The sequence below is a fragment of the Pinus tabuliformis genome, chromosome 4_1 (assembly GCF_031772625.1).
Source record: "Pinus tabuliformis cultivar Carrire ecotype Pingquan chromosome 4_1, CPIR1, whole genome shotgun sequence".
Classification (NCBI taxonomy): Eukaryota; Viridiplantae; Streptophyta; class Pinopsida; order Pinales; family Pinaceae; genus Pinus; species Pinus tabuliformis.
Genome location: NC_142303.1, coordinates 622408297 through 622414331, shown reverse-complemented (window position 1 = coordinate 622414331; position 6035 = coordinate 622408297). Strand labels below are relative to the sequence as shown.

Below are 6035 nucleotides of genomic sequence, written 5' to 3'. Positions count from 1 at the left end.
ATCATATCCAAATTCTAACCCTATTGGCTCTGCCACTTGTAAATCAAAAGTACAATCAACAACTTGCAAGCCAAATATATTTTATTACTTTTTTTTGTTTGTAAAGTAAAATTTTGTATTGCCTGCAAACAAGGGTTGCAACTTAAAATTTGAGCCGTCCATTGACCAAATACAGAAATATAAGTTTTTCATAATAAATCATATCCAAATTCTAAACCTATTGGCTAAAACTAGAAGTCTAAAAACAGTATCAAGCCTAGTTGGTCTTTAAAAAATAAAGTGTTACTAAAATAAAACATAAAGCTAAAGAGAAAGTAACTAAAATTTTCTAGTGGCCTCAACTTGAATGAACTCCTTGATGTTGTGAGTATGAACTCCTTGATGTTGTGAGTAAAGCATCTTGGGTCTAGAAGAATGCCCAATTGTCTTTCAATTTTGTCCAACAATTAATTCATAAAAGCCAATTGCCATTGCATGCGTTTAGGGAGAGTAACATGTCATTTTTGGAAGTGTAGCAGTACATGAGTGCCTTACCAAGAAAAAGTCTAATATTTCTGTAAATGTCCACTTTATATATTTACTAGCTATATCCACCTACTCATTCTAAGATATATCCGTAGATGTCCACTTTATATATGTACTAACTACATTTACGTACTCATTATGCCATGCTATATACTTAGTTCCTCAACAAACTCACCTACATAAATTCTAAATAAATTCATACTCTTGAATGAAGTACCTAAATATTCCTTCTCACTTACGTTCCACACCCATAAAAGAAAAATCTTATCCTTTAAAATTAATATTTTTTTTTTCGATAATTTCCCTCTTAAAAAAAGCCTCCAAAACCTACTCCACAACTATTTCATTTACCACAAAATTAACTTATTTCCTTATATGACCTAAGGAGCTAAGTCCCATATACTGGTTGAATAGGGTCAACACAACCCCATAACCCATATAGTTAATTTTGTTTACATCATCTTGATGGCCGTAAGTAACGCACGGGCCCACATTTAAATTAGGTTGTACCACGCGTTCTCCAGAGCCCAGAGCGCTAAAGTTATTAATCATCATACTGATAAAATTGCGCCCCTTCGATTTTTCACTCTCCGATTTTTCCGAATATCAACACTGTCGAAATGACTGTTTCCATTATTTACTTCGACCCACGAAGCTCTTTTCTCGTGGTGTGCACAAAATCGAATCACTCCAAAGCTTGTTCTCTCTGTCACCGTTCTCTAATTTAATGCCAACGGCGGTGGCGTGGAGCAGAAAAACAGTCATGACCCGTGGCAGAGCAAAAGAAAATTAATTATTCCCGTGTATGCTTTTTTACCAGACAACAAAGAATAGAAAAGCAAACCTGTTCTCGACGAGCAGGAGCAGAATCAGGGGGCATTGAATACAATTTTCCGTGTAATCCTGGGCACTGAAATGGTGCTCTATAGAGTTCTGTGCTGAGGAATCCATGAACACAAGTCGATAGTCAATGATAATGGAGATAAGGGCTTGAATGGCGGTATGCTTGTTAACCCACTAAGTCAGCTGCCGAGGTTGATCCAAATCCAAACGGATCTCACACGGTATGACTACGAATGCTCAATATTATGATTTGAGTTTTTCTTGCTTTTTTAATTGATTTCTGCGACAAAAATCCCCTTTCCAAGCGTCATATCTATGGATTTTAATTCAAAGGGATGTGTTAAGGAGCTCAAGTCCTTGTAAATCCATTGCTGGGTAATGTAGAATTCTTCACCAGGATCCTTAGATTCTTCGTTTACTGGTTTAGGATTTCTTGAATCCTTTGTTGGGACATTGAATCAATGCTTGCTTTGAGGGGTTGTCAGAAAAGTTTCCCGAAAACCTGAAATCCAAGCATTTTTCTTTGGGTACTTCATAAAGATTTTGTTGGAATATCGTATCCATGGTTTCTGTATTGGGTTCTGTGAAAAAGACATATCTAAGATGCTGAAATTCGAGGTTTTCCTTACTGAGAACTAAGGTTTTCCTTATTGGCTTGCCCATAATCTTTGCATTGAAAGCTAAGATACTGGAGTTATCTTGTTGAATGGTGGAGAGCTTCTCTTGAGGCACTTCGACTATGTTGCGTTGCTTAGAAAATTCATCCATTCCTCAAATTCAAGATTTTACTTATTCCATTCTGTTTGCCGGTGAAGACCTCCTAAGCTATGGCGACAACATGTTTGCCTCATACGCAAGAATTTACATTTGATCCTCGAGATTCACCATATAAAAATTCTTGGTTTTCATTTGTTGGACTGTTAGGAACTGTTACCTCAAGTCTCAGAATTTAGGTTTTGCCGAAAATATCCAGCTTTCCCTTTGTTAGGTGGTTAAGAATTGGTCAAGCGCAATTTCAGATCAAATTTGTTTGTTTCCTTCTGTTTTTTAACCCATAAACTTATTCTTAAGCTAATTGAATATTTTCTGATTGAGTTCTTAGGTCTGATGGGTCAATCCAGCTCTTCTTTAGCTCCTCCACCAATGGGCCTTTTTCTGGAGAATAACGAGGTCGAACAGTTTGGTGTGTATCCAGAGCAGGATCTCATTGTATATTTACCGGATGAATGCTTGGCCTCGATTTTCCAGAAGCTCACAAACGAAGATCGAAATGCTTGCTCCCTAGTCTGCAGTAGATGGCACCGCATTGAATCGAAAAGCAGGCAACGCCTAGTTCTCCTTGCTCGAACTGAGCTTTCCTCCTTGCTTCCAGCCCTGATCACGAGATTTGAACATGTGACTGTTCTGGCTTTGAAATGCTCCAGAAAATTTCCCAGTATTGACAACAAGGCACTTTCTTTAATTGGAAAGAGTTTCACTCATCTCAAGAAGATCAAACTGAAGGGATGCATCGAGATTACTGATGAGGGTCTAGAGTCCTTCTCACTTGTATGTGGTCCTATTAAGAAATTTTCATGCGGGTCATGTGGATTTGGAGCAAAGGGTTTGAACTCAATACTTAAGAATTGCAACGAACTGGAAGATCTTACAGCTAAAAGACTTAGAAGATTAGATGCTCAAACGGAAAGAATAGGGCCAGGGCAAGGTAAGCTACAGAGATTGTGCCTTAAAGATCTTTATAACGGGCAGCTATTTGCCCCACTATTATCGGGATCCAAGTGTCTAAGGACGCTCATTTTATCACGGAATTCAGGGTCTTGGGATCAGTTGTTGGAAATCAGCACTAGAAACTTGCAACAGCTGACGGAATTGCAAATTGAAAACATGCATTTAGGTGATAGAGGTTTGATGGCTGTTTCAAAGTGCTCAAAGCTGGAAGTATTTTATATGAGCAGGGTGTCTGATTGTCCTGATCGAGGTATTTATGCAGTTGCAAATGGATGTAGGAAACTGAGAAAGGTGCACCTTGATAGTGGCAAGTCCAAAAGAATTGGCGAGGAAGGGTTACTGTCCATTGCAAACAAATGTCATCAGATGCAAGAACTTGTCTTGATGGGCATTGCTATTTCGGTTGAGAGTTTGAGTGCCTTGGCTTCCAATTGCCCTGTGCTGGAAAGAATGGCACTCTGCAACAGTGATAGTGTTGGGGACAAGGAGATGTCTTGTATTTCAGGTAAGTTCATAGCATTGAAGAAGCTATGCATTAAAAATTGCCCAATATCTGATGAAGGTCTTGTGACGATTGCCAGCGGCTGCCCTAGCCTTATAAAATTAAAGGTGAAAAGGTGTAAAGCAGTAACATCCAAAAGTGTCTGTCAGGTTCAGAAAAAAAGAGCCTCTCTAATCGTTGCTGTTGATGGTGGTTCACAGACAGCAGGAGAGGATGATCAGAGCAGGTCTCTTCAGCTTGGGGATGACAGAGTCATTAGAGAATCAACTCATGTGCTATGCGGAAGCAGAGGTCACTTAATCAAGACAAAATTGGGCACAGCAGCTTCCAATTTGCTTAGAGGGTCTTTTTCTGGTGGCCAGTCTCATGGTTAAGTTTCTGAGATAGATATATGAAAGGATGCTTATTGTATTTTATTGATTTCCTTTGACGATTCTCTCTTTGCAAGGAACCTCTAGGACGCATGACTGTTGTGAATATCCGGAAATTCTTGTAGCCATTCTTTGTAAACCTTTATATTCTATTCCGAACTGGATTATTTCCTAACAGGTCTACATGATGTTGAAGTTAGAGCCTATTTTGTTTCTTGTTGTAGGTACATGTTTCTGTTTGATCAGATCTATAATATGTAATTTGAAATCCAGTACCTCATATTGTATTTCCAAATCCAGTACCTGATATCGTATTTCCAGAACACTATTGTTTGTTTATGAAACTCAGTCATGTATCTTAGGGCTTCCTTGCAATGCCCGAAACGAAATTATTCCAGAATAGATCCATGCATCTCAGTGCATTTCACCATCTTTCAGTAAGCAGGCAATTCCTGTCTTTCAAGATTCTTCCTTGTATTGGGTTGGTGATTTTTAACAATCTTAATCACATTTTTGACTTGTTTCAGGTGCATTCTGCACTTGCCTCTGTACATGTAGAATTTTTTTGGCTATGCTTAATTTATCTAATTTCTATACTATCTCATGTTCTCTTTTATCTTGGCCTCTGGTATTTCAATGCCTGAAAAGATGAATCCTGTCATACATGTTTTGTTTCATGGCGTTTGTTAACTATTAGGGAAGAGGTTATATGCTTGGCAACTTTTCTATTTTTCCTCTTATAAATTTGTATGTACCATTCTTATTTTTCCTCCTCTTATAAATCTGCACGTACCATTCTTTGAAAATAGTAGTTGTCTTTTTACTAGCCTTTGCATTTGCTCAGAAAAACTCTGCAATACATTTGACATCTAGGGTCAGATTGATGTTCGGCAACTGTTCACAATTTGGGCATTGATATTTACTTGAACAATAGAAAGCAGCACATATGTGATGGGATATTCTTCAGTTGGCCTCTATATGCTATATAAAGATTATATGATCTTATTATGTGTCTTTACAGACATAAAATTCAGAAGAGCTGTGATTCATCCACACTATATACGTGTTGTCTTCCTGCGCGGAGGATTGGGTTCATTCTTTTACTTACATCTGAGTTTTAGTCCGATGCTATAAAATAACACAAGTTAATGCTGTTATATATTGAAAAAACAACAGCACCAAAAATGTTCATCTCCTCGTATGCCCTTTTAGGGACAGGAATGTCCAAACAATCAAGACAGTATTTTTCAAACATAACCCTAACCCTACGCCTATGCTGTTCATGTTGATTGCCACAGCACCAAAAATGTTCATCTCGTATGCCTTGTTAGGGCCAGGAATGTCTAAACAATCAAGACGGTATTTTTCAAACATAACCCTAACCCCTATGGCTATGCTGTTCATGTCGTATGCCTTTTTAGAGTCAGGAATGTCTAAGACTCTAAACAATCAAGGCAGTATTTTTAACTGGAAACAAGTTAAGAGCTCAGCTCAAACAGAACTCTATGCTTGTGCTTATCAGGGATCGTTCTAGAGGGACTCAGCTCCACCTGGGAGAGTTCCAAGTTAAGAGCTCAGCTCAAACCTAACTCTATGCTTGTGCTTATCAGGGACCCAAGTTCTCACCCTGTCTTGGGAGCGTTCTAGAGGGACTCAGCTCCAACTGGGAGAGTTCAAAGTTAAGAGCTCAGCTTAAACCTAACTTTATGCTTGTGCTTATCAGGGACCCAAGTTCTCACCCCGTCTTGGGAGCCTTGGGAGCGTTCTAGAGGGACTCAGCTCCACCTGGGAGAGTTCCAAGTTAAGAGCTCAGCTCAAACCTAACTCTATGCTTGTGCTTATCAGGGACCCGAGTTCTTCTAGAGGGACTCAGCTTCACCTGGGAGAGTTCCATAGGGACCCGAGATCTCAGGGACCCAAGTTCTCACCTTGTCTTGGGAGTGTTCTAGAGGGGCTCAGCTTCACTTGGGAGAGTTCCATAGGTACCCGAGATCTCACTTGTCTTTAGTAGGGACCCACGGTGTCTTGTTTTGAGGGACCCAAGTTCTCACCTTGTCTTTATGAGG

General features: G+C 39.2%; 1 pseudogene across 1 annotated transcript; it reads left to right on the top strand.

The window, feature by feature from the left end:
- Positions 1-1082: 1082 nt before the first annotated feature.
- Positions 1083-4399, top strand: LOC149177559 (putative F-box/LRR-repeat protein 8 pseudogene; annotated as a pseudogene). The gene is made up of 2 exons (XR_016258118.1): positions 1083-1589; positions 2471-4399. The product of XR_016258118.1 is annotated as a putative F-box/LRR-repeat protein 8 pseudogene (transcript).
- The last annotated feature ends 1636 nt before the right edge of the window (positions 4400-6035 follow it).